The 14,415-nt window shown below is 44.0% G+C and overlaps 1 pseudogene; it reads left to right on the forward strand.

Moving 5' to 3' along the window:
• Window positions 1–142: 142 nt before the first annotated feature.
• Window positions 143–308, forward strand: LOC132252265 (U4 spliceosomal RNA; annotated as a pseudogene).
• The last annotated feature ends 14,107 nt before the right edge of the window (window positions 309–14,415 follow it).

A 14,415-nucleotide genomic window follows, 5' to 3' on the forward strand; every position in this document is an offset into this window, starting at 1 on the left:
GTGGGACTCCCACAAAATTACAGCAGAACCTCCTTTGCCGCTCATGGCAAACCCAAGGCCTGTCCTCATGCCTAAGCAAAGGTTTAAAAGAGGAGGAAGTGCTGCAGCTATTTCTGATTCTGCCATAGCATTATCTCCACACAACATCAGTGGCAATATCGTGGCCAGTGAGGCCAAGCCAAGGTGCATTTATTGCTAGTTGAAAACTTTTCCCAAACTTCTTCTGGATCGAAGGATTGGATATAGAGAATTTTCCATAAAACAGTTGGCATCATATAAATGATAAATGAGCTCTCATGTGCTGTGTTTTCTTGGTATTTTCAAATTGTTTGATATCTGACTGCTGCTCTTAGTGTGATCATCAGGTCCTTGCTCAGCAGCTAACAGATTTCTTCATTCACAGTGGATCTCCTGCCTATAACACTAGTAGAAACAAGTCACCAGTAGATGACACAGGGGTTCAAAAGCAGCAGTCAAGGAAGTCAGCTGTCAGTATGACAGCAAAGCAGAGGATAGTTCTCCAGTCTATTTTTCAGTGTTTTGTCCAATCTAGTTTGAAATAAGTGCTAAAGAGGGGGGAATTACCAGAGCACAGGAGAAGGAAAAAAAATTAGGTAGACTAAGCAGTTCCATACAGGGAGAGACTGGAAGATCAGACTTGGAGGCATGAAATGACAGTTTCTAAATTACAGTTGCATCATACGTACACAGAACATTTCATATCCTCCTCTGATTGCTCCAACGGGACTCTTTTTTAATGATCTCCTGGTTTTAAAGGCTCCACTTGTTGTCATTCTCAGATGCATGGGGTAGCAGGAAGAGCTGCTAATGTTCAACCATTGTCGTTTTCACCTCTTTCTCTCCCTTTTATGATGCAAGACACAGCACTCCATTTTAAAATGGAGACAAATTAAGAAGCATCTAAGGATTACTCCCTTAATTACAATAATCCCTCGAGGATTATTCAAAAAGATCGGCTCCTTACTCAAGTTTTGTAAATTTACCCCTGCATTTTAAATCAGGAGCATAGTGTTCTTCAATTTGGAAACAAAAGGGACAGCTCAGGTAGGAGCGGCATTTGCATAGACCTAAACTGTTTCCTAAATTTAGCTTGAGAAAATAGCAAAATGCAAACCCGGTGCTGGTACCTGCTGGGTTTGACAGAGAGATTGATTCTCAGCTTGCTCCATGGATGTTTCACTACTTTGCAAGAGTTCGATCCTGCATTGCCTACATGCTATAGCAGAATCTAAGACAGCTCATGAAAGCGTTGGTGAGTCTATAAGGTGCAAGTCTACCCTGCCTTCTACTTGCCTTCATAGTACCACAGCTAACTCAGTCTTTCAAAAGCCAGCGAGCAGAGATCCAGCGGCTTCTGCACGAGCACCCACACAGACTTATCAGGTGTTAAACTGAGTGAAGCTCTGAGGTTTCAGGACACAGGGATTTGATCTGCTGCATGAGGAAGCCCAGGACTTGACAGTAAACTTCATGGACCAAGCTGCAGTGCAAGTCCATGAACTAACTGCCCATAAAGGTGATGGTGATGGCACACGGGTCTACCCTAGAGAGCTGCCTGGGACGTGGGTTCACTGAAAGATCTGGGAGTTTTGAGACAGTTTAACTGAAATGTGTGAGAAAACCTTGGCCAGTCCTAAAGTTTCATTTATGGTTCTGATTTTGATTATTTTGGAGATAGGACATGGAAATTTTTCCTCTGCTATGTCATCTTTAACATTTATATTGACTCACTCCAGAAGCAGAGTAGGCCACGTCTGTCAAACGACTGAGCAATTAAGTCAAATGAAATGCATTCTTAGGTAGTTCAAGCCATTTTGAACCAGGTTTGAATAGCAAATATTTAACTCCCCTTCCTCTTTGTCCTATCTCTGACATCTAATCTGATCCTAATCCAACCGGCTCCCTTCTGTCCAAACAGGTCTCTGGTTTCAGTTCCTGTCGGCTCTTCTAAACTTCTGTTGACGGGGGAGAATCAGTCGTGGTGAGGACCAGGGTTACAACACAGCATCCCTTTGACAATCATAGAAACTTAGGGTTGGAGGGACCTCAGGAGGTCACATCTAGTCCAAGCAGGACCAGCCCCAACTACATCATCCCAGCCAAGGCTTTGTCTACCCAGATCTTAAACACCTCCAAGGATGGAGAGTCCACCACCTCTCTGGGTAACCTGTTCCAGTGCTTCACTACCCTCCTAGTGAGAGGGGTTTTCTTAATATCCAACCTAATCAGTGTGAATGTACAATTTGGCCTTGCCATGTGGGCAAAACTGCACCCAGTTGATGCTGTTCTCAAACTAGACTTGGCCTGGACATAGTTTATCTTTGATTCTGGGGGAGGTCTTCCAGGGCACAAATGATGCCTGACTCCCAAAGACTTTCTGAGGAAACTATACTCCTACATGTCCTTTGGAAATTTCCCCTGATGGGGTAAAAAAGGTCTGGACTCTGAGGATGACGTCTCTGACCCATTCTGTGGAAGACAACATGTCCTCTCACTGAAAGAGTCAGGAGCAAATTGTCTACAAAAGAAGTGCTAGCATTCCTCGCACAGTCCCTTTCCACCCAGTGGAGAGAGGTCTGCCAAATGCTGTAAATGCACCTTGTGTTTGTGTAGGTGAGGTATCCTGGCTGACTCCTAAATGACTCCAGAAATACCAGCTTCCAATTCTTTAACTTGCTTGGTCTTAAAATGACACAAAAGTCTGGGAAGAATCCAGGATGGTGTTAACTCAGGGGTCTTCCTGAGTTTTGGGGGGTGTAGGAGCCAGCTCTGTATGCTCCCTGCCTTAATGCAAGGCCTTTCCCATCCATGAGCTCCTTTGCACGATGGAAGTTAGAACACAAAGTGCAAAGGAAGTTTGGTTTCCTTTTCTGCCACTTGCAATGTTTGGATTTCTCCACGTGCCAATTAAAACTTGGCAGGTCGCTGTATCGCTTGCCTGACTACTGCAATAGGGAACCAATAGCTTATTCTACCAAATTACAGGAGATTCCTTTTTCATCGATTAAACCACAAAACCATCTCAAAATGAACATGTTGTCCCAGAATTTGAATATTTAATGCAGTGGCTCACAACATTAGGAAGTACAGAATTGAGGCAAAAAGAGTGAAGTGGCAAGTGACTTGTAATGGGCTTTTAATAAGATGTGATACCTTAAGGCCAGAAGGAATTATTATGATCATAGATTTTTTTTTTCTTTCATGTCAGTGGCCACACTGAAAAGTGTCGGGGTGCTTGGAATAGGTTATTTCCAGCCAAAAAAATAACAGGTGGGTTTTGGAGGGGGGGGGGGGGGGGAAGGGGGTTGACAAAATGAAAACATTTGAAAAAAATATTTGGGGATCTACCCAAAATATATAATTCAACCCAAAACTTAGTCTTTGTACTTTGAGCCCTATAATTTCTTTTTTTAATTTAAGATGCTTTTAAAGCAAAAACAATGGTATTTTCAAACTAAGTCAAAGTATTTTTTTTTAATCTCTAAAGAAAACATTTCAGGTATTCCAAACTAAAATATCATTTTTGAAAATCTATTTAGCAAAATGTAATTGTTTTCATATTTTTGAAATGTTCCACAATTCCACTTTGGCTAAAGAAATTTGCTGAATTTGACACGGTTCCCCAGAAACTGAGATTTTTGGTGAATTACTTTGAATTTTAAAACTTTTTTTTAAATCCCAGTTTTTAATTCTGCCCATCGAACAGGACTTTTGTTGTAATGCAGGGCATAACATTTCACCTCAGACTGGCCCATCAAGGACATACCGTGATCTATAAAATATCTATTAGACATTCAGGCATGATTTAACCATTTCAGGTGATGCATAAAAATCTACCCTGTGTTTTACTACCTCGTTCTGAGGGTTGATTATCCTCAGGGTTTCTCACTTGGGCAGTTTTAGAAGGAAGCTATTATAACAAAGCAAAGATTTCAACTTGGATCTGGTGCCCAATCTAGGACCTAAATTGCAAGTTGATCTCATCTCCCCTGCATAACATCTATTTTTCAGCCAGAGTGGAGCGTGGGGGATATACAGGTGTATGTATGTGGCAGGGGGCAAATATGGCACAACCAAAGGAGCTCAGTGTGGGCATGTCAGAAGCATATTACACCCACCGGACGTGACAGTGAAGAAGTCTCAAATGAGGTGCTCAAAACAGGAGGGGAAAGGCCATTTCTTAGTCAGCCCAAGGTTTTCACAGCTCTATCGGTCCTGACCTATTCTTGGGAACGGGCCATTCAATCCACAGACTTGCTTGGTGCCTGGAAATTATTCGCCATCCATTGTCCTGTACAAAACGCTACTCCCAACACAAAATGCAGGAGCAGAGAACAATAATAAATATCCTCAAGTATTGAAACTAATTTTTCTATTCAGATGAATTTTCTTCATCTTCCTCCCCGGTGTTGTACGGGAGAATTTGCCGCGTTCGTTTCCACCCCGGAATGTCTTTGCCTCAGAGAGGAAATTATCCCGTCCCTTTGTAGTTCCTGAATACAGCTCTAGTTATTATAGAGCAGCTTAACCTGAAGCCTCTGTATCTACAATTTTAATAACTTCATTGTACGGGAGCTGTTTATATTTTAGAGGGCTCTTTATTTCCATTTCAGTGCAGCATTTATGGGTAAACCCATGCAATGAAAGACAGCCACCTTAAAGTGTCTAAAGTGCCATTGTTGCCTATCAGTTCAATAAAACAGTTGTATGGAAATTAAACACCAACAAGCACAGAGGAGGACAAAATTAATTTCAAGACTACGTGAAATATTGAGCCTATAAATTATTGATTTAAAAATTGGGCCGAGTGCTGTAGTGTACTTTATCTCCGAGAGAACACAGATCGCTGTATGACAATAACTTTTAATCACTAGGCTTGTTAAATTCTAAAGGAGACTGTGTCTGCTACACTTCTCATGCTGTGTGTTCTGTAGCAACCTTGATTAGTTTTCTGCCTCTTTTGATTATCTCCTTTTGAAAATCCAAGTGAAGGGTTTGGAAGCCAAGGATAGCGATAAAAAAAGAAAAAAACAAAACCTACAGACCTAAAGCTCCACAATTCTGGCTTGTAAATATGAGCCATTCAAAGGGTGGCATTTGGGCTGAGATGCAGCCAAACTGTATTTGATTACAAATTAGACAGATTGAAGGTGAATCGTTTTATTAAGAATAAGGATGATGACCCCATAAGCATCAAATTCCCCACTTCTTCTTCAATGTCTTCAAATAACCGCAGAGTTTGAATAATACATATGAAGAATGCATCAGGAGCAAAGTGCGTTGAAATCAAGGAAGTTCTGTGCGTTTCTTGGCTCCTCCTGTCTCCCACTCTCATCAATAAGCCCTTTCAAAAGTTCCATTGGATAAGAAAATAATCTTTAAAAACCGTTTTTATTAACATAAAACCATAAGAAGTAAGCAACTTTCCTGGTTTGACTACTGGGTAGCAAAGGAATTAGTTTCCATTGTACATAAATTGATTTTACTGACAGGCATGATTGTCCAAGTCACTGGATATCTTTGCTTCTTAGAATATTTCAGTGTTTTAGCAGTTACTTTACTAAGAGCTTGTGTGTGAGAGAGAGTGAAATTTGGTATGTTCAAGGGAATAATCTATCCCAATTTTTATTGTACTTTCTGCTTGTTTTGTGTGGAGAGAGAAAAATGGAACAGGGGAAAGTCCTCAATGTGATTATTATTATTATTATTATCCAACAAATTGGTGTACAAAAAATGGCCAAGACCTGTGATTATCTGTCCATGCCCTTTATCAACTTGAGCCCTTCTTAATCCAGCCCTTGGCTATGCAATTATTTAACATGAACTGCACTTAGGGACTTTATTAACATGGATCAAACTAACTGGCAACAGATTCTCTTGTTCTTGAATAGAGTAATTCAGGAACGGGAAATGCTAATTCACACCACACTCACACCACGCTCAGAAGGATGCTGAGTACTTCAGCTATGCTGAAGTTCAGGTGCAGACAAACTCTTAATAGTTGACGTTTTTGAAACTGCAATCCTTTGGAATAATTTTAAATTTGCTGTTCTTTAACTGAAATGTGCATGCTTCCCCAACATCAGTATAGTGGATTGTTTCCCAACAAAAACAGGGAAGCATCCAATGCAAAAGGAGCACTTTCTGCGATGTGAAATTCCAGGAGCACTTCCTGCTAGCCAGACCCCTTTAAGAGGCCTTGACTTGGATGCAGAAAATCATTCATATATATATGAAATCATACATACATCCATACATATATATATCTACATATATAGATAATATATATTATATATACACACACAGTAATTGCAGTATCTATATATACACACGTACATACATATACGTACATACATGTGTGCTTGTGAGTATGTGTATATATATATGTGTGTATATAATATATATGTGTGTGCATGTATATAATATATGTGTGTGTGCATGTGTGTGTATGTATGTGTGTATATATATATATTTTTTTTTTTTTTTTTTTAACTGCTATTAAGCATGGTAGTCCCAGCAAACTGATAGGGTTGCCCAGATGTTTCCCTTATAACATTTCACCAGTGAGATCCCAGTCACACTAATAAAATGTATTCGGTAGCTCCAGAAGATGTGGAAGATTAGCTTTGCCGTGTCCAGGGCTCCATTACAACACACACACTGGGATTCGAAACAACAGGTAGTGTCCAAATGCATCCCATGTCTTGCTTTCCTTGTCGAGATCCAACTGGATCGTGTAGGTAAAGTGTTCATCAGGCCTCCAAGGATATAAGCATTATGCTCAGCTCTGCTATTGGACAAGTCCCCTCCTCACTCTGTGCCTCAGTTTCCTCTCCTGCTGTTTGCCTGTCTTGTCTATCGAAACAGCCCTTTAAACCAAGGGCTGTCTCTTACTATCTCTTGACCCAGCAGCTGCCACAAGAGAGTCCTGCTCTCGATCGCTGCATCTAGATGTTACTGTAATACAAGTAATAATCATAATATGGACTGCCTTCCTCCCCGGTACTGGTATAAGAGGGTTGCTACCAATTCACTGAATACAGATATACACATTCCCTGCAAATTGGCAGACCACAAATAACATTTTTCCAGCACTCTCTGACCTATTTTCTAATCCATTCTGCTTTCAGAAGAGACATAATAACTCTCTTATTTTTACTCACCTTTTTGACCTTGCTTCATCTGTGCTATTCCCTTTGTCCTCACCAAATCAGCTTTCGTCGTGAGAATGACTCCTTTTCAGGAGAGGCTTGTCCTCCTATACGTTGCTTTTCATTCTGGGCTGCGTGCGTGTGAGTGTGTGCGTGTGAGTGTGTGTGTGTGTGTGTATGTGATCATCGCCTTGTCTACATATAACAATTAATCACAAGGTTTTTTTGTCAACTGACATGGTAACATCACTGTCAGCATTCATAGGATTGATATCCTTTAATGCCTTCCATAATTTTCACTAGAGTTGTTAATTGTCTCTAGACTACTGAGCTTTGTGTAGGAAGACTGTTTACAATGATGAACACCTCATTAACTCCTGGCACGGTCCTAGGCAGCCTGCTTCCATTTTCTCAAAGGTTTAATTCGTGATCCGGGAGATGCCAGTTTAACGCAACTCTCAGTGCACCTAAATCATGAGCATGAAAAGCAGCTCAGGCATCCCTCTCCCAACTAGTCCGGTGTGCAACAGTTGTGAGGGTCAGGTTGGGCTTGTGTTCACGTAACCCCATCTGTGAACCCACCTGCGGAGCAAGGACCATGTCTCCAGCTCTCTGTGGCCTTCTGTGATGCTCATTTTAACCCCAGGGCCCAACACTCAGATCTCAAATGGGGTAGCTGAATGAAGGGAAGGGTTTCAGCCATGCCATGCGGCCTGTATTCTCATAAAAAACACTCCTCTGATTTTTTTCCCCTGGTTGCAGCAACCTCCCCAGGTGCTATTTCACTAGTGAGAACAGCCAGAGTCTACGCTCAGTGCCTGATCCTGTACCATCAGCTATCCCAGTCAGTGCGGGGGTAGCTGATGGTGCAAACAGGATCCAGATTTGGGGCTTGGAAAAACACAGATTTGTAGACCAGTGTCTTCCCTCACACCCCTCTTTTCAACCACGTTGCTTTGAGTATGCACACCAGCAGGAAGGGGGTTGAAATCACTCCCCGAGGACTCAGCATCATTCTGGCTCTTTGCGACTACTGGATAACTTTCCAGGATTCGCAGTATACCCTAGGAGTGCGAGCGAAGCCCAAGAGCCACGTTGGATTTGCAATTCAGGCAATACAGTGGATTATGCACGTCGGGAGGGATTTTCAGAAGCACTCCCTGCAGGGATTTGGCTCCCTGTGAAGTTAGAGTTAATCGCTAGGAACAGGGCTAGGTAAACGGGGAACATTTTTGAACCTTGTTCCCCAGGTGGGTGTTTCCACTGGATAGCTGTCGCAGTAGCTAAGTGGCCTCGTAGACAACACATCTACAGTCCCCAACTGGTGGTGCTATTGGTAGGCATTTATAAAGGAGATTCAGGTACCACTGAGGAATCGCCAGTGTGGATGGGAGCTGGGAAACCGGCATACAACAGAGCCAATATTTTATAATCAGTGGGTGCTGCTGCCGTGCCCAGGACAGCACAATACACAGAAAGAGCATGCCAGTATTGTAGGAGACAGCTAAGCACCTGGCCTCTGGACATCCTTCCCATTTTGGCCTTTCTCTGTTTTAGAAATCTTGGCCTTCTCTCTGCAAAGATGAAATAATTGTACAATAAAAACACTTGAAACGTGGTTAAAAAAAATTAGAAAAGAGATTTATAGTTAGGAAAAGAGGGTAACAACGAGAGAAATGTTAGCGAACCATTTTCAGCATCACTGAGCAGCTGCCACAGACGTGCAGGATGTGCGGTAGCTCGCACTCAAGTGAAGACTAAACTAGGTGACATTTAGATGCAGTTGCCTTCGTATCGTGTGGAGAGCAAAAATTTGGGATTCCCAACATTGATCCTGGGAGATCAACCTAAGGCAAAGCTGAGTACTTATCAACTTATCAGCCCATGTTATCCTGAAGTGGACAGTGAGACCTAGACAAATTGGAGGAGTGGAACAAAAGAAATCTCATGAGGTTCAACAAGGACAAGTGCAAAGTCCTGCACTGAGGAGGGAACAATCCCATGCACCGGCTCAGGCTGGGGGTGATGGGCTGGGCAGCAGCTCTGCAGAAAAGGACCTGGGGGTGACAGTGGATAATAAGGTGGATATGAGCCAGCAGTATACCCTTGTTGCCAAGAAGGCTAATGGCATCCTGGGCTGCATCGGTAGGTGTGTTGCCAATAAGTCAAGGGAAATTATTATTCTGCTCTGTTCGGTACTGGTGAGGCCACATCTGGAGTCTTGTGTCCAGTTTTGGGCCCCCCACTGCAGAAAGGATGCGGACAAATTGGAGAGAGTCCAGCGGAGGGCAACAAAAATGGCTGGGGGGCTGGGGCGCATTACTTGAGGAGAGGCTGAGCGAACTGGGCTGATTTACTCTAGAGAAGAGGAGGCTGAGGGGGATTGAAGAGCAGCCTTCACCTCCCTGCAGGGGGGCTGCAAAGAGGATGGAGCTGGACTGATCTCAGTGGGGGCAGAACAAGGAGCAATGGGCTCCAGCTGCAGCAAGGGAGGTTTAGGTGAGATATTAGGAATATCTTTCTCACTAGGAGGGTAGTAAAGCACTGGAGCAGGTTACCCAGAGAGGTGGTGGCGTCTCCATCCTTGGAGGCTTTTAAGACCTGGCTAGACAAAGCCTTGGCTGGGATGATGTAGCTGGTCCTGTTGGAGCAAGGGGTTGGACTAGATGTGACCTCCTGAGGTCCCCTCCAACCTGAATTTTTTTCCATAATGGCTGTTGTGCATAATCTAAGAAATCTTTGCATATGATATCAGGAAAGGAGGCAGCCAAAAAGTTCACACTAAGTAGACTGCTCCATTCAGCAGCAAGGTTGCATAAAGCACCAAATATTCATCAATACGAGCACTTAAGGTGAAGGTGGGGGAGCAAAAGTGCTACAATAAAGCATGTTTTGCTACAGACAGCTCTAGTCACCTTTTTCATTTCATCTTTCCCCCAAACCTTTATCGTCAGTGCAAGTCTTATTCAACGTTCGAGGAGATTGGCTCTCTCCTGATAATGTTGCTCAGCCTCTTTACAGGTGTCAAGAACACTACGCTGCTCTATCTCGCTGTTGCACCTTGAAGGAGATGAAAGACAATAAAGGCTGGGAGTTAGACTCTCCTGAAAAACAAAACATAATTTGGAGATCCTTTTCTTTTCGAAGCCAAGGTGCTGTGTGTATCGCGAGTCACCACAGATGTGGCAAATGCACTCTCCCGTTATTTGCAGTGGGGTTTTTAATTGATCGTAACCTACCCTGATCGGTTGAGTAGGGGGCCTGGAGTACGGTGGATGTTTCAGGAGTTAGGGGGCTCTCACCTCTCGGTCACTTGGGACCATCACCAAAAGGAAAAGCAAGCCTGCCATGTATTTCCAGAGGAGAAACTGAGGACTTATCAGTCCACGTTCTCTTGAAGCTGCTTCTCTCCTAAATTCTGCTTCGCATGTCCGGTCACCTAGGATTTGGGACGATCTGTGTTGAAATGCCCCACCTTTCCCAATACAGTGCTCCCAAGCCATTGAAACTGGTGGAGAGCTTAGCAGGGCACTTGGGGAAAAATTCTCCTCGGTATAGCTCAACGTCAGCTATTTTGCACAGGGAAATTGGTATCTCCTTTCCCCACGGGGGTGAAAAAAGGCTGCTAGCTTAGTATCAGAAGCCCACCCTCCTGACTTACAGCAACCCTTGGGGGGCTTTCCTCAAATGGCTAACACTCCTCCCGCGTCCCCCTCATCTGCTTTCTGGATGAACCAGCGTGGAAATCCAGAACAGAGGGGTTCGGAGGGTGGCAGTCCGTTGCACACTCAGATAGGACTGCCTTGCCGTGGCATTGGGAGAGATGCTGAGTTTTAAAAAATGTAGATCTATCTCATTGGACTCAGCAGATTGCATGGGGTGAAATCCTGGGGCTGGTGGGGATCTTAAAGCTGTCTTCCACACACTCCCTCTCCCAGCAACACAGCCCTTGGTCAGCACATCCCTGCTCTTCAATGGCTGCTCTGTGCCCCGTGTGAAAAGAGTCGGTGTCCCCAGTTCAGTCCTTAATGGACAGGTGTTCAGGACACAAAAAACCCCCATTTCAATCGGTCCTAATTAGCACCTTTATTGGCAGCCTCCCCGGAGAGGCCAAAGGATGAATGGGGATATCAACTGGAGGGCAGTCTCGCCCCTAGAGGTGATTCCTCCAGGTCAAGGTTGAGGAGCGGTGTGAGGGAGTTTTGCTGCCTCTGGCCGCTCCGGAGCTGCTCCATGAATAGAGGACTTGAGTTTCCAAGCTGTCAATCCGGCACCTTTCACAAGCACTAACTTCATTTAATTAACAGGGGGGAGGAGAGGAAAGAGCCTTCCCTAGCAACTCCTGCATCAAACAGCACTTATGTTGCCTTATATGCTGAACACCTAACCCTATTAGCATTTCATTGTGTGTTTCTGATAGAGTGCCTTTATGTACACGCTAATCTTAACATACACACTAATGTATATTGGGAGATTTAGAAACATTTTAAATTAAACAGAGGTTGTCAAGTACTTTTTATAGCTTTTTTTTTTTTTTTACTCTCCATTATCCGTTATACCCTCTTAGCTCCATGGAAACAGCATTTTTCCCCACCAAGAGTTTTTTTCTCCATTCAGTTTAAACCTTGTGTTGTATCGTTTTACTTTCCTTGATTATTTTTCTCTTTTTCCACTCGTTTCTCTTCTCTGCACACCAGCCAGCGTGGCTTCTGCTTGGAGTGGCCGTGGCCATCATGGTCGGTCGGTCGGCTGTCTTTTTATCTTGCGGCACACAAAACAGTCTATCGGGTGCTCCGGTTTCTTCTTAGAGATGCCAAGAAATGCTTGTTGCGTACCAGAGTTCAGAGATGGAAATAACCTACTCGTGCCACTTCCAGAGTAGGGCTGTTTCTAATTCTCTATAATATATATATATATAACTTTCTGGCAAGAAGTGGAGCCCCAAAACCCCTGCCACTGTAAGCAACACTCTGCAGTCCTCGTGGTCAGGAGGTTGCCCATTTTACATTTTCCCTTTCTTAATATCAAACCATTACTCTCAATGCAACACAGTAAATGATTCCTCTCATCCCTGGTCCTTTTACCATTCAAATAGCTCTAGATTATCATGTTCCCAAAGAGCTGGCTCTTATCCAAGCTATATTTAATGCTCCCAGTCTTTTATTTCAGGTTATCTGCTCTGCATCGGATGGGGATAGGGAGAAAACCTGTCCAGTTGCTGTTTGGATCATAAGCTCTTTGGAGTGAGATTTCTCTCTTAGTCTCTGTCTGTACAGTGCCAAGGATAATGAAGCCTGGTATCAGTTCGGGCTCCAGCAACATGTAACATAATTAATATTAATTAAATTCAATTAAGTAGTGAATCAACACAATACTCCAAGCTCATGGATGCACTGAAAGTTTGGGTGCTATCTATATGTTTCTGTGATGTGACACGTTTGCATACGCCGCCGATAATAATTACATTGAGCTTTCCTTAGACGTACTATACTGAAAATGGTAGTGTCAGAACGACGTCACCGTAACGGTCGAGGCATTAATATGCAAGAGGCCAGGATTTATTGTATTGGACCAACTGCATAGCTGGGATAGAGTTAGACAAGCAACTCACTTGTTCTCTCCTGAGACAGTGTCGACAGTGCCTCAGGTTAGTATCATCCGACATTTTTACTACCGCTTCCAGACCACTGCCAAAGAAAGAGGCAGGAGCAGCTGGAAGAGGCTTGCTGACAGCAATGTGCAGATTGCCACAAGTCAAAAATATCCGAGAGCCATTATTTTAAGGATGAGAGTGCACTACTCTGTCAAACAAACTGCTTGGCTGATGCATCCCAAGAGCAATTGCTGTTAGTATTCCCTTCTGGCTGATTAACCACTCACCAGTTATATGCAGATATTTAGGACAGGCGATCAAGGTACTTCACTTCTGGTATGAGTTTAATTACTTGCTGAAATTAGACTAAGTATTGCCTATTCAGCAGCACTGAGGAATATGAAGAAGCAAGAGAAATGAGAGAAAGTGAAAAACAAAAACTTGAAATGAGCCTGGCTGAGCAAGCACTCGGTGCCTTGCAGAAACAGGCTCTGTAGGTCATGTCCCTTTGGCACTGTGTGATTTTATCTTTCCTAAGATATCACAGGTAGATGCGCCGGCCCAAATTGGTTAAAACACATGGTTGAGCACATCAGCAGCAAACTTGGGGTTTGTCAGCAAGCCAGTATCAGTCAGCAACTTCATTACTAAGCCAACGGCCCTGCTAAGAGAAAGTGTGCAGTAGCACTCCTTTGCTGTTTGGTTAGGGTGACCATAGGTCTGCGTTTTCCTGGACATGTCCTCTTTTGGGGTCCTCCCATCTCCATCCAGGCAGTTTTTTAAAATATCAACAATCTCCGGGATTTTGCTGTGCTCAGCATCATTTTTCCCAGCACTTTCTGGCTTGCCCTATCAAGGGGGTGCTTGGGGCTGGGAGGAGCAGGCGGAGGGCGATTGGAGGCAGCGGCATCACACACATCCACATGCACATATGCATGTGGCTGGCATGCAGTGAGGTAGGGTGATGGGAGCAGCCCCAGCAGCTGGATGCAGGTAAGTCTATTGGGGGCAAGGGTTGGAGGACCAGGGCTGGGGGACTATCCAGGGGTTGGTGGGTGGGTGTGTGAGGGTGGGGGGTAGGTGCCTGCTGGTGCTGGGGAAAGCTGTCTGGACGTTGGGGCTTCACCAGGGAGGGGACTGTAGGTCAGGAGCAAGGGCCAGCAGCAGAATTGGAGGGGTCTGTGGCTTGGGAGCGAGGGGCAGGGCATGGGCATATCACTGCCCCCCCTTCATATAACCTCTCCCTCCCCACCCCTAGCAAATGTCCTTTTTTTTTGGAAACTGGAAATATAGTAACCCTAGTTTGAGTCTGTGCTGGAATTACAGCCATCAGTCAACCAGGCATCCCCAAAAGCTTGTGTCGGCCTCAGCTCTTCCATTATACTCCTTCCCAGTTCACAGGAACATTGTTACCAGGAAGACTGGTACAGACAGGTGAGGAACAAGTGTGGAGGTGGTGATGCCAGCGAGATGGTCCCACATACTTGGAGTAGACTCTCCACGTACACGATCCTCTCCAAGTACTTGTATTTACTACTAAAGTAGGTGCTTGACAAGCACTTTTGTTTTTAAACTTAGAGCAACTAATGCACTTGAGCTAGCCTCAGGTAGAAACACAGTGAAAAGAAAGAACTTGAACTTTAATATAAG

This window comes from Alligator mississippiensis, chromosome 8 (assembly GCF_030867095.1).
Source record: "Alligator mississippiensis isolate rAllMis1 chromosome 8, rAllMis1, whole genome shotgun sequence".
Taxonomy (NCBI): Eukaryota; Metazoa; Chordata; order Crocodylia; family Alligatoridae; genus Alligator; species Alligator mississippiensis.